Source organism: Melospiza melodia, chromosome 24, assembly GCF_035770615.1.
Source record: "Melospiza melodia melodia isolate bMelMel2 chromosome 24, bMelMel2.pri, whole genome shotgun sequence".
Lineage (NCBI taxonomy): Eukaryota > Metazoa > Chordata > Aves > Passeriformes > Passerellidae > Melospiza > Melospiza melodia.
The window spans coordinates 11,539,281-11,561,166 of record NC_086217.1 but is presented as its reverse complement, the minus strand read 5'-3'; the positions used below and the strand labels follow the sequence as shown (position 1 = coordinate 11,561,166).

The following is a 21,886-nucleotide window of genomic DNA, read 5'->3' as shown; positions in this document are numbered from 1 at the left end:
CCCGCTGTGCCCACAGCACGTGGGGTTCAGAGGGCACCGGTGGGACACGGCTCCATCCCATGGGTGACCCTGCCAGCACCCAGGGCTGGGGAGAACGGGCTTTAAATGAGCCCCGAAGCCAACAGCGAGGTTAATTGCTCATTCATTCCTCCGATGGGTTAATAATTAAGTTAAATTAATAATTGGGAGAATAATTAAACAAAACAACAACCCATCCCCGGCGCGGTTGAAGCGCTCGTTGGTCGTGCCGGGCTTTTGGGGTTACTCATTCACTTTAGGGCGTCGGGCTGGCGGTGCCAGGGATGCGGCTCCGGGGATCCCGTGGAAAACCGGAGATTTCCAGGAGAAACCATCGGCTCTGCCCTGCCCTGGACCCGGAGAGCGGCGGGGTCCCGGTGAGGAGCGGGACCGCCCCGGCCCTCGGTTCCTCCCGAACCGCCCGCGGTCGGACGGACAGAAGGACGGAGGGAGAGAGGGAGGGACAGAAGGGCAGAAGGAGGCGGCTCCAGGCCGGGGGGAGGAACTACAAGTCCCGTGAAGCCGCGCCGCCCCGCGGGGCTATAAAAGGGGGAATGGCCCGGCAGCCGCAGTCGGAGCATCCATCCCTGGCTGCGGTGGAGCCGCTCCCGATCCCGGCGCTCCCGGGGGTGTTCCCGGACCCTCGGAGCGGGCTGAGGCTCTGCGGAGGGAGGATGAGGAGGATGCGGATATGGAGGTGGGTGCCGATCTCGGTTCGGGGCTCAGCACGGGGCTCCTGAACCCCGCACTCGCTGCCCGGTACCGGGGGCTGTGCCGGGCACTGCGGGTCCCCTCGGTGCCCGCACCCGCTGTCGCTTCTCCCCCTGTGCCGTCCCCTTTGTGTCCCTTCCCCTGCCCGGGGCTCGGGATGCTCCTGGTGGAGTTTTCCCGTTCTCTCTCGTGTGGTCGCTGTTTTCCTTCGCCGTTTGCGGTTTTTTTTTAGGTGGTTTTTTTTTTTTTTTTTGGTTTATTTTTAGGGGCTCGCACACGGATTTTCCCTTCCCTGCCGTGGCAATTCCTTCCCCCAAAGTCTCGCCCCGGGGCAGGTGCTCGGGCGGGGCTTTGGGCAGTGCCCGCAGCCCCTCGGAGCCCGTCCCAGCCCCATCGCGGGGTCGGGGATGCACAAGAGCACTTTTGTGTGAATCCCGGAGGAAAAAAAAAAAAAAAAATATATGAATGACTCCCTTCTTTTGCTGGCTGCAACAAAAAGACCACACCAGTCTAGACCTGCAGCCGGCGGCACAGACAGAAATTAGCGCTGGCTGCTCCGCTCCACGGAGTGTCCTGGGCAGCTCCAGCCCGGGATCCCCCCGGAGAGCCGGGGCTGCTGCTTTGGAAGGGGAAAGGATGTTTGAGGTTACCCCGGTAGGAACAAGGGGAGGTTTTATTGCCCGGACATCGTCGGTGTTGCTCGGAATTTCCTCCGAAGGCTTTGGAGGCTGCGGGAGTTGCTCATCTCTTGTTAATTGAGACACCTTTTAATAATCGCGGGCGCAGCAGCCGCGGGAGGGAGGTGGGGGCAGAGCGTCGGTGACTCAGGCCTTGGGAGGAGGCTGCGTTTGGGGCTGTGGGGGGAGATCCCGGCTGGGAAACCAGCGGGGCTCCCAAGGACAGCGGCCCTCTCTGCTGGATGGCGAATTTCTCATTTCCCTGTAGAGCTGAGGGGCAGAAATCTTCCTGGTCTGCCTCAACCCTTTAAATATGAACGCTGAAATTGAAGGCATCACCCCCAGGTGTGGGGTCTGCCGTGTGAGGGGAGTTGGAGCTCTGATATGGAGACAATCACTGTGTGCTCTCATCAAAATTTGGTGGTTTATTTTTTGTTTGTTTTTTTCTTTTAAGTTTACCAGGTGCTTTCCATGTTCAGGTGTCCCAAATCAAAGGTTTGGGAGATATGGCACCCCCTCAAATGCCATTTGATGCGGCAACGATCGCCCTGTTTGGGGCTGGGGGGTCACTCTGGCTCTGGGAATATCAATCCTTTAGGAAAAGGCTCCCAGCTGTGTGAAACGAACCCCAAATCCCATTTCTTGTGGGGTCACGAGGAGGCAAAATCCCCCTGTGGGCAGGAGTGGTGACACCTGTGTGGTGTCTCCTGAGGAAAAAGGGGTTTTGGGAAGGCTGAGGTGTCTGCTGAGGAAAAAGGGGTTTTGGGAAGGCTGATCTGGGCAGGGTAAGCAGGCTCAGGTGCTGGTCTCAGGAGCTGCAGGTGTTTCTCCTGCCCAAGTGATTTGGGAGCAGGAGTGTCCCTGCTCACTGCTGAGCCAGGAATTCAGGGCTGTGGAGTCCAGCAGGATCCTCCTGCCTGCTGAGACAGGGAAAAGATCCCAGATGGGCTCATCCCACTCTCTGGGGTGTTGGCAGGACCTGGTTTGGAGATGCTGGTCTGGGGCTGCTCCCCTTGGCTGAAGGATTCTCCAGATCCCTCTGGAATGGCTGGGACCTGCTGGATTTTAGCCTGAAGGGCTGGAAAATGAGGAGTATCCTTAGGAAGGTGTGTTCAGCCCTGAAGGGCTGGAAAATGAGGAATGTCCCAGCAGCCTGGGACACTGAATGGCCACATGAGCAGAGTGGTGTCACCTGCAGTGTTTGGGGGACAGAGTTAAATTTTGGGATTTTGGGAGGGTTTGGGGTCTAAGCTCAGGTGTCACCTCACCTGCGCCTGGCTGAGCTGGGCTCAGGGTTACAGGTGCAGAGAGGGCTTGGGGAATGTTTGGACCTGGCTTTTTTAGGATCGCTCTGCCTGTGACATCTGGAAGCCTCCAGCTCTGACCTGGCTCTTCCAAGGCTGAGCTTTTTCCATTCCCCTCCTGTCTGGTTTTAAATCTGTTCGATCCAGCAGCATCCCTTCTCCCTGGTGATTTGTAGCAGCAGCTGGCTCGGATCTGGACAGTTTTGGACTCAAGCTCCTCCATCTGGGAATTCTCCTGGATAAGGAAATGATCCTTAAATTTTCAGAGATCAAAAGTTTAGGGCCACACCCGCCCCGCAGACAGCAGGGGGATCATGCCAGGAACACAGTGCAGCTTCCTGGGGGGTTTGGGGGTTGTTTGAACTTTGAACAGAAAATAAAAGCAACAAAAGAGAGGCCGAGGAGAGCGCAGGGCTCTGCCAGTGCCCAGAGCTGGAGCCGCTTTACAAAGCCTGGCCTTGTTCAGCCGGGCTGCTTCCACCACCAAAGATGGGTTTAAAGCTGAAATGAGGAGGCGAAAAAGTGCCCCGTGTTGGTGTAAACACGACATGGAAAGACTTTTATTATTTAATAACTGCTGCTCCTTTCTGAGGGAATCTCTCAGTGCAGGATTGGGGTTTGCCCCCTCATGACTCCCTGGGGACTCTGCGCCTCTGTCCTGCTCCCAGTTTGATTTTAGCGCTCCAAGGCTTCCTTTTGTCCCGTTTTTTTTTTGTGTTTTCCCCCTGTTTGGCAGCACAGGGATTGCAGTCAGAGCTTTGCTGGCCTGGCAGGGGCTCGCTGTCACCTCGGGCCCCTCCTGGGTGCGATCTCCGGCGGGGCTGATGAGGTGCGAAGGCCTCGCCCGGGCCGTGCCGCTGCCGTGCCCTCAGAAAAGAACATTTTCCCCATTCAATTGGCTGCTCCTCCTGCCAAGCCGCAGATGTTTTTTTTTTTTTTTTTGAGGGCTAAAACTTAAGCCTTTAAATAAATGTGTTTGATCCCTGGGTGGTTGTGCAGCTTTCCTGAGCTAAAAGAAATAAAAAAAGTCAATCTCGGAATGGGTTTTGTATGGGGAGCAAACATCGTTTGCTTGGGCTGTTCCTAAACTGATTCCTCAGGTTTTATTCCCTGGCAGGGGATCAGAGTTGCAGGAAAAGCTCCCGAGGGCTCTGCTGGGTAAAGCTCAGCCTAAGGCAGCCTGGATTAGCAGGGCCAGAGGGGTTTTGTGCCCTGCAGGAGCTTCAGGCTGGCTCGGAGGGTCTGCCCTGGGCTCCTGGATCTCCCCGGATCCTCCTGGATCCTCCTGGATCCTCCTGGATCCTCCTGGACCTGGCCTCCTGGATCTCCCCAGATCCTCCTGGACCTGGGCTCCTGGATCTCCCTGGATCCTCCTGGACCTGGGCTCCTGGATCTCCCTGGATCCTCCTGGACCTGGGCTCCTGGATCCTCCTGGATCCTCCTGGATCCTCCTGGATCCTCCTGGATCCTCCTGGACCTGGCCTCCTGGATCTCCCCAGATCCTCCTGGATCTGGGCTTGGGCTCTGGATCTCCCTGGGTCCCCTGGACCTGGGCTCCTGGATGTCTTGGTTCTCCTGGACCCTGCTGGTCTCCTGAGTCTCTTGGATCTCCTGGAACTGGTCCTGCTCAGGGTTGGGTGTAGAAGCTGCTCTGGGACCCCAGTGTCACCTTGTCCCCAGTCTAGGGTGGCTGTGGTGTCACTGGAGCTGCTTCAGCTCCTGCTCCTTTACACTGCGCTCTCAGGCCAAAGCACGAGGGGTTTTAGAAGTTTTTCCTAAGTTTGTAGGAGAAAAGATGGTTTTGGGGTGCGGGGTCCTGCTGGCAGACAGGAGGTTTGGATATTAGGAACAAGTTTTTTACAGGAAGGGTGATAAAGTTCTGGAGTGGTCTGGGGAGGTGGTGGAGTCCCCATCCCTGGGTGTGTTTAACAAAGCCTGGATGTGGCACTGGGTGCCAGGGTTTGGCTGAGGTGTTGGGGCTGGGTTGGACTGGATGATCTTTAAGTCTCTTCCAGCCTGGTGATTTTGTGATTCTGTGAATTCTGAGGTGCAGCCAGGGGTGCTTTGGGAGCTGTGGGGTGGCAGCTCAGGGGGTTCCTGTGGTGCTGCCCCTGCCCATCCTCGTTCCCTGCACACAAACCCAGGGCTGGCACTGCCCCAGCGCCAGGGAAGGTGGCCCTGGAGGGACAGGAGCTGCTGCCAGCACTGGCACCTGGGCTGCCAGTGACACCAAGAGGCAGGTGCCTGTCCCCGAGGCTGGCACTGCAGGAATTCCAGAGCCTGGAGAGCAGCTCCCTTCCCTGCTGGGATGAGCTCCAGGAGGTTTCCTCACAGCCAGCTCTTCCTTGGGCTTGGTTTGGTTCTTGTTCCAGCATTTCCTGAGCAACTGGAGGGGAAGAGAGGAGGGGTCCTCTGGGGCTCCATCTGGGGTTCTGGGATGATGCACTGGGATGGGGTGGGATGGGGACAGGAGGGTCCAGCTTGGGGGGACACAGCCACCGGGAGGGAGTGGGAGGTGAATCCATCACCCCAAAGGGGGTTGGGATTTGTGGTGGAGCCAGGCTGGAGGTAAAGCTCCCCAGCTGGAGCTGAGCTCCTCTCCTGGGCTGTGTGAGGCTGAAGGTGTGCAGGAAACTCCCTGTGAGGAGGGAAGGAGGAGCTGCACATCTGGAAGTGCCTGGCAGGGCCCTGTCCAGCTGTTTTCCATGGAAATGCCACCCTCTGGCTGCAGGGATCCTGGGGACAGCGATTCCTGCAGCCCTGGTGGGTTGATGGGTATTTGATTGTGGGTGTTTAATCCCTGTTCCTGGGACAATCCCTTTTCCTGTGGAGGCAGGACAAGGTGGCTCGTGGAAGTGACACCTGGCTGTGGGAGGGAGGACAAGGACCAGGACATCTCCTGCTGGACAGTCCCCTCCATAAAGTGCCCGTGACCCTCCTGCCAGCCCTGTGGGATCTGTGGGATGTGCCCGGCCCAGGGCTCGGAGGGGGAGGGAGAAGCTTCCCAGCCCAGCGGCCTGGATGGGGAATAATGCTCCCCTTTTTATGGCTTCTTCGATTGTTCCCGAAAATCCTTTTTAAAAGCAGGAAAGTTCCTTCCTTCCTTTCAGCTCCCGGTATCTTGAAGAATTCGCTCCATTGTGAGGCCAGGACAGAGACCCTTCTATGAGGGCTCTCCTCGGGCCCCCCTCCCCGTGCCCCATCCCAACAAGCCCCCATTCTCCTCTGAAGAGGGTCCCTCTGTCTAACGCCAAGTAACTCTTAAGGGTAGCATTTATCCCGGGCCACTCAGCTCACAAAGAGTGCTGGAGTGTCAAATAAACTCCCCGCAGCCTGCAAAGAGCAGAGGAAGAAAACACAAAACCCCCTTTCTTTCCACCCCTGCGGGGAAACAAATACGGACTTTGTGCCGGCGGCAGCGGCGCCCTAACGAGCCCGAGCGGGGCTGCTGCGAGCCCGGGTGGCCACGTGAGGGGCGAGGGGGGACTCCAGACCCCCCCAAAATATCTGCTGGCCGTCCCCTGTCCCTCCTGGCTGTCCCCTGTCCCTGGCACATGGCAAAGATTCCAAACACCCCCCCCCCCCCCCCAAAATATCTGCTGGCCGTCCCCTGTCCCTCCTGGCTGCCCCCTGTCCCTGGCACATGGCAAAGATTCCAAACACCCCCCCCCCCCCCAAAATATCTGCTGGCTGTCCCCTGCCCTTGGGGGGACCTGGCACATGGCAGGGACTCCAGACCCCCCCAAAAACCTGCTGGCTGTCCCCTGTCCCTGCTGGATGTCCCCTGTCCCCGGGGGGACCTGGCACATGGCAAGGACCCCAAACATCCCCAAAAACCTGCTGGCTGTCCCCTGTCCCTGCTCCCGGTTTGGGGAGGAGCTGCTGCTGTGCTGGGGTTGTGACCAGAGAGAAGGGACAGCCCTGCCCTGATCCTTGGGGGGCTCAGCTCCTGTTCCCCACGGGAATTCAGCTTGGGAATTGTCACCTGTGGGTGTTTGCTGTGAGGAATCTGTCCCGGGCTCTTGGGGATGCAAACAGGAATCAATCCTGGGCTCTTGTGCATCCAAACAGGAATCAATCCTAAGCTATGGCGGATCTAAACAGGAATCAATCCTGATCAATCCTGGGCTATGGTGGATCCAAGCAGGAATCCCATGTGCCAGGAGCCAGTGGGACCAGTCCATTAGCAGGGAAATCCATCTGGATTCTGGAGTTTGGCACCACCTGGGTGCTGAATTTGGGCATCTCTTGCAGCCCTGCTCTGTGGGATGTGCTCAGGTGCCCCAGGCAGAGCAAGGGCTGGACACGAGGTCGTGCTGGGTCTGAGGTCACTCCTGTCCCTCACCCTGACCTTTGTTTCTCCACAGGTTTTGGGATCCCTGCAGGGACAACTCCTGTAGGCCCCAGGAGCTGCTGGAACCCCCTTGTGCCAGCAGTGAGGACACGGGGCAGGAGTGGCACCCGGTGAGGACACACAGCGGGAGTGGCACCTGTCCCCTCCCGAGGCTGGATTGTCCCTGGATGGTTCCTCTGAGCCTCGCCTGGGCTTTGGATGCTCCCTTCTGTCCGCAGCTGGAATGGCAGGGCTGTTCCTCCTGCTCCTCCCAAATCCCGTGGATTTACTGCCTCTGGCTGCTTCTCCATCGTTCTGCTGGGACTGGCTCTGGCACAGGAATCTCCGAGGGACAGATGGGGACCAGCAGCACCTGCAGGCTGCAGTTCCCTCCTTTTCTGGGCTGCTCTGAGCATGCTGGCTCTGCAGGAGGAAGGATTCCATGCACTGCTGGAGGACAATTCCTGCTGCTCTGATGTGAGTCAAGAACATGGATTTTTTCCCTTTTTGTTTCTGTTTCAAGCACCTTCCTGTTGGACTTGTTGGAAATTACATTTTCACTGTCTGGAGGAAAAAAACTGCCCAAACCTGGGAGCTGCTGGGAGGGAATGAGAGAGCAGCCAGGTTTGTTCTGACAGCTGGACTGGCTGCTTTAATCAATACATGAATTTTTTAGTGCCGTTCCAGCTTGAAATCCCCAACAGGAATTCTCTTCCTGGAGTTTTATTGCTGAGAAATGGATAAAAGGTTAAAGGCTGCAGCTTCCCAGGAGGTTTTGCTTTCTTTCCCTCAGGAGGGGAATCCTGGTGGTTTTCCGCTCTCCAAGCCAGTGGTGGCTGCAGGGGGATCCTTGTCAGGGTCACCGGGGACAATGTGTGACAATGTCCTCAGGGGCTCCTGGTGGCTCCAGGGGAGGAGATGGAAGGCTCCCTTTGGGAGGAGGCTGCTGTGAACCTCCTGGGGATGGAAAATCCATTTTCCTGCTACAAAATGATGCCAGACTTTGGATTTTGAGGAGACTTGTGCTGGTGTTGTGACCTGGGTGTGACATGGGACACATGGGACATGGGACACATGGGACACATGAGGTGGGACATGGGACACATGCCTGAGGGGCTGCTGGGGACAGCTGGGGGACTGAGGGGGTTTGGCCTGGGAGGGGGAGGATGGGATGGGATTTCTTGGGTGGAGAATGAGCTGCTGTTGATGGGATGGGATTTCTTGGTGGGGAATGAGCTGCTGTTGGCCACTAACCCAGGAGGGTCTGCTGTTTGCTCTTCCCAGAGGGGGGAAATGCAGACCTGGAGCTCTGAGTGGCTGCAGCAGCCCTTGATCCAAGGATCGACTATCGGTCCATGTCCCCATTGCCGCAGGTTGGAACCTTTGGAAGGGATTTCCCGTGGAGCTGACCCCTGTCCCCAGTGCCACAGGTTCCCTTTGGAAGGGATTTCCCGTGGAGCTGACCCCTGTCCCCAGTGCCACCGGTTCCCTTTGGGAGGGATTTCCCATGGGTGGGGCACCACCAAAGTGGGAGCACATCCCAGGTGTGGGATGCTGGATGCTGAGGGGGGCTTGGGGGCACGTTCCGGGTGGGAAATGCGGGGTTGGCTCCAAGGGGATCCGAGCAGGGTCCCAGTGGGGTCCCAGTGGGGTTCCAGCGGGATCCAAGCAGGGTCCAAGCGGGGTTCCAGCGGGATCCCAGAGGGGTTCCGGTGGGGTCGGGGTCTCTCTCCCGGGCTCGCGCTGACCCCTGGCGGCAGCAGCGGCAGCGCCTGCAGTGCCCGGCGGGGCCCGCAGGGGGCGCGCGGGATTCGCTGGGATGGGATGGGATGGATGGGACGGGATGGAGCTTAAATCCCATCCAGCGCCACCCCTGCCATGAGAGGGACACCTTCCACCATCCCAGGCTGCTCCAAGCCCCATCCAGCCCGGCTTAGGACACTTCCAGGGATGGGGCAGCCAAGAATTCCTTCACAGTGTCCCATCTCTCCCTGCTCTCTGGCAGTGGGAAGCCATTCCCTGTGTCCTGTCACTCCATCCCTTGTTCAAATCCCCTCATCAGCTCCTCTGGAGCTTCTTCAGGCTCTGGAGGAGGTTTTAAATTCTCCCTGGAGGCTGAACATTCCCAGCTTTCCCATCCTGACTCTGGAGCTGAGGTGTTCCAGCTCTTTGCTCTCTGAGCTGAAAAAGCTGGAAAAAGGTGTAAAAACCTCATGGAGCGACCAATATCTTTGGGAGCAGCAATTAAACACCGCAGGGCCGCTCCAGACGAGGTGGGATATTGGGAAAAACCCATCCAGGGGGTGTTGGCTGTGTCAGAAATCGCAGGAGAAGTGAGAGCGGCTTCCAATAAAGCCACGGGCGCTGCTGGAGCCGCTGGATGGCAGCGGAGCTCCGCGGCATTCCCCATCGTCTGCGGCATTCCTGCTCCGGGCACTGCCTCCATCCCCCGCATCCATCCCCTGCTCTTGCTCCTGCACTGCGGGTTCCCGAGGCTGCTGCTGCCCGGAAAGGGCAATTCCCAACTCGTGGGGTGCCCATGGATGCCCCAACCCCGGCGGTTATTCCAGATCTGGACTCGCTCCTTGTGGGTGGCTTCCAGCTCTGGGTATTCCAGGATTCTGGAGAAGCCCAGTTTGGTTCTTGGCTCCCCAGAGCAGAGGGATGAGGATGAGGAGGGAGCAGATCTGAGGAGATAAATGTGACTTTTGTGGATCTGCCTGTGGCACTTGGGAAACCTTTTAAACTTGATCTGGAATGCTGCTGATCCAGGGATGTGGGGTTTGGGGGGCGTGGAGAAGGACACTGGGGGGGGGTTTGCTTGGGATGGCTCCAGCATTCCCAGCTCCTCGTGGGATGGCTCAAAGTGCTCCCTTCTACCAAAGAAAAGCTTGGAAAGCTCCTGCTCTGCCTCTCCCTTCCCCAGCTCCCTGGGGAGAGGAGGGATCGGGACTGGGAGCTGGGGCTGGCTCTGCTTGCACATGGGAAGGGGTGAATTATGTGGGATAATCCCACATAATTCTGAGAGGGGTGAATTACTGAGGGATAACCCCGAGTCTGGAAGGGGTGACTTACTGAGGGATAACCCCAAGTTTGGGAGGGGGTGAATTATTGAGGGATAATCCCGTGTTTGAGAGGGTGAATTACTGTGGGATAACCCCGAGTCTGGGAGGGGGTGAATTACTGAGGGATAATCCCGTGTTTGAGAGGGTGGATTATTGCGGGATAACCCCGAGTCTGGAGGGGATGAATTACTGAATTATTGTGGGGTAACCCCAAGTCTGGGAGGGGGTGAATTACTGAATTACTGTGGGGTAACCCCGAGTCTTGGAGGGGTGAATTATTTCGGGACAACCCCGTGTTTGGGAAGGGGTGAATTACTGAACTAATGCAGGATAACCCCGAGTGTGGAGGGGGTGAATTACTGAGGGATAACCCGTATTTAGGAGGGGGTGAATTACTGTGGGTTAACCCCGAGTTTGGGAAGGGGTGAATTACTGTGGGATAATCCTGAGTCTGGAAGGGGGTGAATTATTTCGGGATAATCCCGTGTTTGGGAGAGGTGAATTACTGTGGGATAATTCCGTGTCTGAGAGGTGTGAATTACTGAATTACTGCGAGATAACCCCAGGTCTGGAGGGGGTGAATTATTGTGGGATAACCCCGTGTTTGGGAGGGGTGAATTACTGAGGGATAACCCCAAGTCTGGAGGAGGTGAATTACTGAGGGATAACCCCATATGTGGGAGGGGGTGAATTATTGTGGGATAACCCCCTGTCTGGGGCTGCTTTGGAAGCTCTTCCCGAGCAGTCCCAGGCTCCTGGGCTGGCACTTCCCGAGCTCAAAGGTTTCCCTGTCCGGGCTCCTCCCGAGCTGCAGCCAAGGGCGAATTCCAGCGGCGATACCAGCCCGGGGCTGGGTTTCCATGGTGAAGGCATTTGGGGTTTGCTGTGAAAAGCCGGGTTTTTGGGAAGGTTTCAGCCGGGAATGGCACATTTTGTCCATCCCCAGGCTGCTCCCTGTGGGGGGAAAAAGAGCTTTGAAAGGGCCCTGAGAGCCTTGGGGACAGCCTGAGCTGAGTTCTCACAGTGCTCTGCACTCCAGGAGTCCCCTCTGGCCCTGGGATGCTGGGATTTGTCCTGGGATCTGCTTTTCCTCACCCAGGAACTGTCCCAGCTCCTTCCCCAGCTCCTTTTGCTGTTCCCCAGCTCCTTCCCCAGCTCCTCCTGCTCTTACAGCTCTCACTAAACTCGATTTATTTCATTTTCTGAGGTGCTGCTTCAGGCTCTCTTGTGTGAAAACCAAACATTGATCCAGGGATTTTGCATCTGAGGAGCTGCAAGTTGCACCTCTGAGCAAATGAAGTGACCTCATCCTCTCTCAGCCTTGTGTGTGTGTCCCTGGGAGGCAAAAACCTGGTTGAAAACTTAAGGAACTGTCTCAGCTCCTTCCCCAGCTCCTCCTGCTCTTACAGCCCTCACTAAACCCGATTTATTTCATTTTTTGAGGTGCTACTTCAGGCCCTCCCGTGTCAAAACCAAAGGAAAATGTTGATTTTGCATCTGAGGAGCTGCAAGTTGCACCTCTGAGTAAATGAAGTTTGTGTGACCTCATCCCCTCCCAGCCTCAAAAAACCTGGTTAAAAACTTAATTTAGGCTTCCCAAGTGTTGCTCACCTGCCTTTCTAACAAAACAAGGGGTTTTTGAGGTGATATTTTTGCCTTTCCTGGGCTCGGCCAGGACACCTCCAGTGCCCTGGGAGCTGTGCTGTGCCCTTGGCCTCTGGAATGCTCTTTTCATTGATATTTTCTGGGAACAAAAAATGCCGGCTTTGTATCCACTGCCCCTTTTCTTTGCCCACGCAGAAGGGGAGGGAGGGGGGAAAAAAACCCGACTCAAATATTTTCTTGTAACAAAAGGCTGCGGGTGAATCTGGATCAGCCTCTCTGCTCCGTTTCAGGCCAAATCTCCAGGGTTTTCAGCGGAGAAATTAAAACACTGGAGCTCTCTCTTTTCTCCCGCAGAACAAACAGGAGCGGTTCCCACTTCCTCCCGCTCATAAACAAAACCAGCCCGACGTCTCCAGGAGAAACCCTGCCAGCAGACTTTCCTTCCTAATTGTTTGGTGTTTTTTCAGCTCTGATTAGTATTCGGGAGTGCCTGGCACGGGGGCTGCGGGATTCGGGAGCAGCAAATTCAGGCTCCCAGCAAATGCTTCCCTCTGCTTCCATCCCCTTCACCTTCTCCCTTCCTCTCTCTCTCCCTTTTGCTTTGTTTCCAGTTCTCCTTCCCGGGCAGGGGCTTGGAACTGGGTGATCTTTAAGGTCCTTTCCAAGCCAAACCATCCCCTGGTCCTGTAAAATTCCTGTTTTTCCCTTGGAGGCTTCGTTGTCCTTGCAGGAACTTTAAAATTAAATACATTTAAGCAACTTGAAAATTAAAAAGCTCTCCAGGCTTTTCCCTGCCCTTGGGAAGGAGCCTGGCCTGGCCTGGCCGTGCAGGGATTCTGTTTTTCGTGAGGAAAGGGCAGGATTGGATTTGGGAATGTTCTAAAGCAGTAAAGGGTGCAGGGGATAGGTCTGGGATGGAATTTGTCCCACACAGGGTGGGAGATCTTCTTAGGAAAGGGCAGGATCAGATTTGGGAATGGTCTAAAGGAGTAAAGGGTGCAGGGGATGGGTCTGAGACAGAATTTGTCCCTCACATGGAGATCTCCTTCTGAGTTTTCCCTTGAGTCATTCCCTTCTTTATTTTTTCTTATAATTTTTTCTTATTATTTTTCTTATTATTTTTCTTATTATTTTTCTTATTATTTTTCTTATTATTTTTCTTATTATTTTTCTTATTATTTTTCTTATTATTTTTCTTATTTTTTTCTTATTTTTTTCTTATTTTTTTTCTTATTTTTTTTCTTATTTTTTTTCTTATTTTTTTTCTTATTTTTTTTCTTATTTTTTTTCTTATTATTTTTTCTTATTATTTTTTCTTATTATTTTTTCTTATTATTTTTTCTTTTTTTTTTTTTTTTGTCTTTTTTTTTTTTTCTTATTTTATTTTTTTTTTATATTTTCCCTCCCGTGCGTGGGAGAGATCTGGGATGGATGGGGGTGATAAGCAAATCTTGGAAAACAAAGTTCAGGCAAATCCGTGGGCAGGTGGAGAGCAGCTTCCTCTGGGTGGGGACACATCTGGGAGGGGAAGGAGCAGCTCTGGATTTGGGGGGATTTTGGGGGGCACCTGCACAGGTTAGGCACTTTGTGTCCTCTTGGAGCTGCTGCTCAGCTCTTCTCTGCAGGTTGGGATTTTGTGGGTGCTGCTTTTGCATTCCCTGGGAAAATAAATGCCCCTTTTCCTTGGGGAAAAATGCCCCTTTTCCTTGGGAAAATGCCCTTTTTCCATGGCAGGAGTGTTGGATGATGCTTTCCACATCTGCTCTGTGTTCAAACTGCCCCGGGTTCCTTGGGCTGGTGAGGATTTTATGCTCTAGAGTTCCTTGGGCAGGTGAGGACCGGGGGGGATTTTGTGCTCCAGGGTTCCTTGCCCAGAGGTTGATGGGGAGTTTGTGCTCCAGGGTTTTTTGGGCAGGTGAGGATGGGAGTTTGTGCTCCAGGGTTTTTTGCCCAGGTGTGAATGGGGGATTTTTGTTCTCCAGGGTTCCTTGGGCAGGTGAAGATACGGTTTTTTGTGCTCCAGGGTTTTTTGCTCAGGCGAGGATGAGATTTCTTTGTTCTCCAGGGTTCCTTGGGCAGGTGAGGATGGGGAATTTGGTGCTCCAGGGTTCCTTGGGCAGGTGAAGATGGGAGTTTTTTGTGCTCCAGGGTTCTTTGCCCAGGCGAGGGTGAGGTTTTCTTTGCTCCAGGGTTTTTGGGCAGGTGAGAACAGGGGATTTGGTGCTCAGGGTTCCTTGGGCAGGTGAAGATGTGGTTTTTTGTGCTCCAGGGTTCTTGGGCAGGTGAGAACAGGGGATTTGGAGCTCAGGGTTCCTTGCCCAGGTGTTTCGCAGCTCCGCGGGAGGCCGGGCTCGTAAAGCGGCGCTCAGAGAGGATTAAGGGGTAATCGGGGCTGTAAACAACTCGCGGCTCTTTAACACCTTCCTCGATGTGCTCCCTGCCCTGCCCCCGATTCCTGGCTCTGGATGAGCCCTGGGAATGCTCTGGGATGGGGCTGTGGGATCAGGAACCCCCCTCAAAGGGGTGAGGAGGGATTTGGGGAGCCAGCACTGGATGTTCCTGCATCCATCCAGGTGGTTTAGAACAGCGCCTGCTCCGGGTGGGAATTCCCAGCTCCAGGAGAAGGGAACTCCTCACACAACAGGGGGGAAAACATCCTGGGATTGGGGCTTGTGGTGTTTGGGATGTGGTGTGAGCCCTTTCTGAAAGGTGGGACATTGCCTGGCTGGGGTTTGGGAATGAGGAGATCCCAGTTGGACATTCCGTGTCTGGAATTTGGGATGTGGTGTGAGCCCTTCTCTAAGGCTGAGCAGATCCTGGGACGTTCCCTGCCTGGAATATGGGAATGGTGTGGCTGGAATTTGGGAATGCTCCCTTCCTGCGGGGAGCTGAACAGACCCCACTGGGACATTTCCTGGCTGCAGTTTGGGATCTGGTGTGAGCCCTTCCCTCAGGCTGAGCACATCCCAGTGGGACATTGCCTCGCTGGAATTTGGGAATGGTGTGAGCCTGTCCTGCTGGGAGCTGAGGACATTTCCCGTCTGGAATTTGGGATCCGATTGTGAGCCCTTTCCTGCTGTTTAAACAGATCCCAGTGGGACATTCCCTGGCTGGAATTTGGGAATGGTGTGAGCCATTCCTGTAGGCTGAGCAGATCCCGTGACATTCCTGGATGGAATTTGGGAATGGTGTGAACCCTTCCTGTAGGCTGAGCAGATCCTGGGACGTTTCCCTGCCTGGAATTTGGGATCTGGTATGAGCCCTTCCCTCATGCTGAGCAGAGCCGTTCCCTGGCAGGAATTTGGGAATGCTGTGAGCCTGCCCCGCTGGTGAGCAGCTCCTGGGACATTCCCTGGCAGGAATTTGGGAATGCTGTGAGCCTGCCCCGCTGGTGAGCAGCTCCTGGGACGTTCCCTGGCTGTTTACCCGTTGCTTTCCCAGCTCCGTTTCATCTCCCGTTGTGGAATTCCCCTGCAGTTCCCACCTCCCCTCTGCTGCCCCTTCCCACGAGGAGGATCAGGGTAATTAAACACCGGGGTAATTAAACACCGGGGTAATGGAACATTGTCCGGGCCGGGCACGGAGCGACCCCGCTGTTTGCCCAGGAGATAAGGGATGGGAGATAAGGCGTGTTTGCTGCCAGCCCAAGGACAGGGCCAGCCCTGCCCGGGCAGGACAGGTCCCCAGCCCTGGGGTGACACCTGCGGTGACATCTGGCGGGGCTGGCACTGCTCTGCCCGTGGGCACGGCTGGCACCTGGGGCTGGAAAGGGAAAAGGGAGGAGGCGCCTCTGCCCCAGGGATGTGCCTGGCTGGGGTTGAAATCCCACTGGGGTTAAAATCCCACTGGGGTTAAAATCAAAATCCCACTGTTAAAATCCCGCTGGGGCTAAAATTCCAGTGTGGTTAAAATCCCAATGGGGTTAAATTCCCAGTGTGGTTAAAATCCCACTGTTAGAGTCCCGCTGAGGTTAAAGTTAAAATCCCAGTATGGTTAAAATCTCACTGGGGTTAAAATTAAAATCCCACTGGTGTTGAAATCCCAGTGTGGTTAAATTCCCAGTGTGGTTGAAATCCCGCTGTGGTTAGAATCCCAGTGTGGTTAAAGTTAAAATAACACTGTTGTTACAATCCCACTAGGGTTAAAGTTAAAATCCCAGTGTGGTTAAAATCTCACTGGGGTTAAAATCCCACTGTTGTTAAAATTAAAATCCCACTGGTGTTGAAATCCCACTGGGGTTGGAATTGAAATCCCACTATGGTTAAAATCCCAGTGTGGTTAAATTCCCACTGGGGTTAAAATCTCACTGTGGTTTAAATGCCACTGTGGTTAAAATGAAAACCCCACCGTTGTTAAAATCCCCCTGTGGTTGAAGTCCCACTGTGCTGTGCCCTCAGGGAGTTTGGCCACAGGAAAGCTCTGATCCCGAATGAGCTCCCACTTGCTGTTTTTCCCGGATTTTGCTGTCCCCACAGCCCCATCCTTCCCTTGGGAATGCTACTGGGGCTCTCCTTGCTGAAATGTCCCCCCTAAATCCCTCAGGATGGGGCAGTGCCAGCACAACCCTGCTCCTGCCGCTCCCAGTGGATGGATGCCTGGAAATCACAAAATTCCCAAACTTTCCCCAAGCCCATCCTGCTGGGTTTTATTGGGAATCCCAAATTCCCAAGCTCTCCCCAAGCCCCGAGCCCATCCTGCTGGGTTTTATTGGGAATCCCAAATTCCCAAGCTCTCCCCAAGCCCATCCTGCTGGGTTTTATTGGGAATCCCAAATTCCCAAGCTCTCCCCAAGCCCATCCTGCTGGGTTTTATTGGGAATCCCAAATTCCCAAACTCTCCCCAAGCCCCGAGCTCATCCTGCTGGGTTTTATTGGGAATCCCAAATTCCCAAGCTCTCCCCAAGCCCATCCTGCTGGGTTTTTCCTGGCAATAACAAATTCCCAAGCTCTCCCCAAGCCCCAGTCTCATCATTCTGGGTTTTTCCCGGTTGGGGCGAGATGAAAGGGCCCTGCCCCACCTGGGGCACACCTGGAGCACAGCTGTCACCTCCCCATCCTTTATGGCCCTTTGTGGTGCCGCGGGCTGATAAGGGCTCACCTGGGGGGGGGGTGGGGCTGTTTGATAAGGGCTCACCTGAGGGAAGGTGGAGGATGGGGTTGGTCCCTTCCCTGTCCCCGGGGCTGCTCCAGGGTCTGCTGGGAGCTGGAAGCATCACCTGGAGGCAGGAGCAGCCTCAAGGACCCAGTGAGGGCTGGAATTGCCCTGGAATTCCTGGAGTTCTGAGCTCCTTTGCCAGAGGGAATTTTGGGATCCTCTGGGATGATGGAGCCGTGTGTCAGCGTGGGATTTAATCTTTATTTAAGGCTGTGTGTGAAATCTGCCTTTGGTGGGGAGCTCAGGAAGGAGAAAACTCCCAAATTTTGGGATTTCTGGATCCCCTTTAATTTCAGGGATGAGGAGCCCAGTGCCTGCCTTCTCCAAGCTGCCATGAGCAGGTTATAAATTCAGATTGCTGTAGGGAAATGCTGCTGCCAGAGCTCTGGGTGCTGTCCTGGCCTCACCTCCCCACAATGCAGGGAATAAACTCGGCTAAGGGCAGGAGTGTGAGCAGGAAAATCCATGAAATCCATCCCAGCTGGGCCCTGCTTGCTCCCTCTGGATGGGCTGGGTGAGAGCAGCCAGAGCTGGCACCTCTCCTGCTCCTGGGCTCAAATTTTAAGCAAAGATCTCAAATTTTAAGTGAAACCATCACCTCTGGCTCTGGGGTGATGGTTTTGCTTAAAATTTGAGATTTGCTGTCAGCTGAGGGCTCTGCAACCTCGTTTTTCTGTTTTATTGAGCAACTTTGCAGCTTTTCTGTTTGTAAATTGAGTTTGATAGCAAAGTCTGAAAAGGCAGGAAGGAAAAAAAAAAAAAAAAGGAACAGAATGTGAATTTTCTCTGTGGTCAGATCTGGGGATTTATTTCACTGGGAATAATCCTGGGTGATCCAATTACCACGAGCTGGTGCCATCCTGCAGTGCCTGGGGAATCCTGCAATTGATGTGGGGTTGGTTTGGAGATCCCTAATTAAGATTAGCTTAATTCAGAGCTGCTTCTGCTCAGCTTGGCAGCACAGGAACTTCCCTGACTCCAGATTTCCTGGGGATGCACGTTTTGGGGGATGCACGTTTTGGGGGATGCACATTTTGGGGTCCAGCAGGGTGGCTGCAGCTTTTCCCCCATCCCAAAAAACTCCAAAAAGTTGGAGCTGGGTCAGCTTGGAAGGATCCAGCTTTGCTCCACCCTAATCCTGATTTTCCTCCCCTAATCCTGATTTTCCTCCCCAGTTTTTGGAAGGTTTTTTTTGAGCAGTCCTTCCTGTTTGGGGCTGATCTTCCTCCCCTAAACCTCACCTTCCTCCCCAATTTTTGTGAGGTTTTTTTGCAGCAGTCCAACCTGTCTGGGGCTGACCTTCCACCCCTAATCCTCATCTTCCTCCCCTAATCTTGACCTTCCTCTCCAGATTTTGGGTTTGTTTTTTTTTTTTTGCAGCAGTCCAACCTGTCTGGGGCTGACCTTCCTCCCCTAACCCTGACCTTCCTCCCCTCATCATCACCTTCCTCCCCAGATTTTGGGAAGATTTTTGCATCAGTCCATCCTGTCTGGGGCTGACCTTCCTCCCCCAATCCTCACCTTCCTCCCCAGATTTTGGGAGGTTTTTTTTTGAGCAGTCCAACCTGTCTGGGGCTGACCTTCCTCCCCTCATCCTCACCATCCTCCCCAGCCTTTGGGAGGTTTTTTGCCCCGCTCCCTGTGCTGTGCTGGCCCACGTGAGCAGCCTGGCTGGCACTGCCAGCTCCCGTCACCTCCTGGGGGACAAATCCTGGATTAGCAGAGCCCATGGCCCCGCTGCAAGTGGAGCCCTGCTAATTAGGGTTATGTAACCGGGCAGGGCTTAATTGGGGAGCAGGATGAGGGCTCTGGGCTGGTGTGGGATTGATGGGGGTAGGATGGATGGAGATGAGAGATCTCTGAAGCCAGGCTGTGAAATCTGGGGTTTATTGCAAAGGGCCAAGTGCAGGGAGCTGCCAGCACAGCTCAGAGCAGTAAAGAGAGTGGGAAAGAGGATGAGAAAGAGAGGATGAGAGGATAAGAGTGTAAGAGTGTAAGAGAGCGAGGTTTCCTGTTACAATACCATAAATCTTCTCTGTTGAATATTCCAATTCTCTCTAAGCAGTCTGGTCCAAGATACAAATCCTGTAGCATTTAAAATCCTGTAGCATTTCCAAATCCTACAGCATTTACAAACCCTATAGCAGGATCCCATCCTTGGCTCTGTGGTGCCATTGTTGGATCTGGGGCATCCCAGGGATTGTCTGAGCAGCTCCTCCTGCACAGGGGGATGGAATTTGGGATCAGCCCAGTCCCACCTGGCCTGGGGCACTTCCAGTCCCAGCTGTGCCAGCCTTGCCACCCTCTGGGGAGGGATTTCTGTTGGGATCCTGAGCCTCATCCTCCCTCTCCATGGCATTCCCTGAGGGTTCCAGCACCCCAAAGTGACAATGACATCCCGGAGAGGGCTGTTCCTGCAGGACAGGCTTTTCCTGCCCATCCCACTCTGATCCTGCGTGTCCAGCCCACACCAATGGTGCTGCCGAGCTTTGATCTGCTCCCAGTGATTAAATTCCTATCATCCAGACTGACAGCTTAATATTCCTTAATATTCCTCAGCCAGGCTGTGCTAAATTAGTTGTGTCTGTCTTGCCAGAGCTGCAGAAATCTTTCTGACAGCTCCAGGCACTCGATTCATTTTTTTCTCCTTTTTTCCCCCCTTTTTTTTTGCCGTTTTCTCAGTGTACAGTAGAAGTTGTGTTTGCTCTGTTCAGGGAATGCTTTCCTGGGTTTCCCACAAACTGCTGGAGTCACTCAGTGCTTGTGGGGTGTGGGATTGGGATCTGCATGGGACCAGGCTGGGTTTTCCATGAAAAATCATGTCCTCATGTTTTTGGAATGATTTCCTCCCTTAAATCTTGGTTTAGGTTGAATTGTTGCTGTTTTGTGACTGAAGGCCTTTTGGGATTCCTTGGAGCAGCTGATCCCTTTTGTGCCCCCATTGGATCCCCTGTTGGATCTCAGCCATTTTGGGGTGAAAAGTGGCACTTTGGGGGCTCCTGAACCAGAGGAGGAGGAGGAGCAGATTTTGGCGAGGATCTGTTGGCAGCAAATCCATCCCAAATCTTCTCCTTTGCTCTCCCCATTGGGGTGACAGCAGGGACAAGGGACATCCTGGGGGCTCCGGGAGGGGAAGTGACCCCAGATCCACCCTGAGCCAGCCCTGGGGACAGTTCTGGCCTTGGCAAGAGCTCAGGCAGGGAGGAGCCCCCCAGCAGCAGCTCTGCTGGTTGCCTGCTGCACAGGCAGGAATTCCAAGGGCAGAGTTAATCTGCAGCAGGATTAGCCGAGCGTGCGGCGTCTTGTCAGATGTGGGAGCATTGCTGGGGCTGTAATTCTTCCAGACAAGGGGGAGGCTCCTGCTGGAGCCCAGCCCTGCCACACGCTGCCCCAGTGACCCACTGAGGGCTGGGCTGCTGCAGATTCCATAAGAAGTTCTTTAAAATGGCAGTGCAGAGTGTTGTTGCGGGCAGGATGGAGGATCCCGCTGGTTTCCGCTTGAGGCTGGGACGGGAGGTGCCAGAGCATCCCAGAATATCCCAGCCTGGACAGGGTTCACAAGGTGCATCCAGCTCTTGGTGCTCTGCAGGACATCCCAAAGGATCCCAGGTTTTCCCTTTGGAGCAGGGGTGAGGCTCCCTGGCTCCCAGGGATCTGTGTGTGCTGCAGGAGGGGAAGCAGTGACATCCCATGGCATCCCATCCCATCATCCCAGCCATCCCAATCCCATCCCATCCCATCATCCCAGCCATCCCAATCCCATCCCATCCCATCATCCCAGCCATCCCAATCCCATCCCATCCCATCATCCCAGCCATCCCAATCCCATCCCATCCCATCATCCCAGCCATCCCAATCCCATCCCATCATCCCAGCCATCCCAATCCCATCCCATCATCCCAGCCATCCCAATCCCATCCCATCCCATCATCCCAGCCATCCCAATCCCATCCCATCCTAATCATCCCATCCCATCATCCCAGCCATCCCAATCCCATCCCATCCTAATCATCCCGACGATCCCAATCCTATCCCATCCCAATCATTTTATGCCCTTCATCCCATCCCTATCCTATCCCAATCATCCCATGCCATCATCCCATCTGTATCCTATCCCAATCATCCCATCATCCCAACCATCCCAATCCCATCCCCATTTCATCCCATCCCAATCTCATCCCATCCCCATCATCCCTATCCTGTCATCTCCATCCCATCCCAAATCCCATTCCATCCCAATCCCATCCCATCCCTCCTTTCTTTTCCCACAGAATTCCTGCCCCAGGAGCTGTTGGCCTCTCCTGGTTTTTGGCCCAGGAGGGGCTGCAGCACCCCGGGATCCTCAGGAGGAGTTTCTCCATCCAGGCTTTGGGATCTGCTGCTCTTGGCAGCTCTGAGGGGAGCCCAGCCTGGCTCTGGCAGGCCCTGAGCACACGGACTTAATTAGTGGCTGTTAATTGCGCTGGGAGTTGGGAATTGGACACGTTTGGAATTCAGAGTTGCTGTTTCCAAGCGTGGCAGCTCTGGTGGAACTCCTGTCCAGCACTGGAGAAGGAGAGCACCACAATTTGCCCAGGGAAAAAGCAGCATTTCATAGCTTTGGTTCCTCTCCTTCCCTGCTGGCTTTGTTTGGGTTTGGAGCTCATTATCTGCTCCATCTTTGCTCCCCCAGGGACGATTTGCAAACCCCAGGCTGGGTTTGGAACAGGGATGCAAATCCTGGGGATGTGGGGGTGTTGTGGAGCCAGGTCCAGCCTGGCACCCCAGAACCCCAACCCTCGGGGGGGAGAGGAGGATTTCCATCCCCTGACACCTCCCCAGCCCTGCATTCCAGCTGGACACTGCCAGGGGACACTGGCAGGGACACTTAGGGCACACTGAGAGGACACTGGGGGGACACTGGGGCGACACTGGGAGGGGACACTGAGGGGACACTGGGAGGACATTGAGGGCACACTGAGAGAACACTCGGGGGACACTGGGATGACACTGGGGCGACACTGGGAGAGGACACTGGGG

The 21,886-nt window shown here is 54.7% G+C and overlaps 1 long non-coding RNA gene across 1 annotated transcript in view; it reads left to right on the top strand.

Moving 5' to 3' along the window:
- The first annotated feature begins 579 nt into the window (after nt 1-579).
- Nucleotides 580-21,886, top strand: part of LOC134428857 (uncharacterized) — a 30,982-nt gene continuing 9,675 nt past the window's right edge. Inside the window, exons 1-2 of the long non-coding RNA XR_010030482.1 lie at nt 580-715; nt 7,078-7,520. This is a non-coding gene — a long non-coding RNA (uncharacterized LOC134428857). The remainder of the gene's footprint in view (nt 716-7,077; nt 7,521-21,886) is intronic.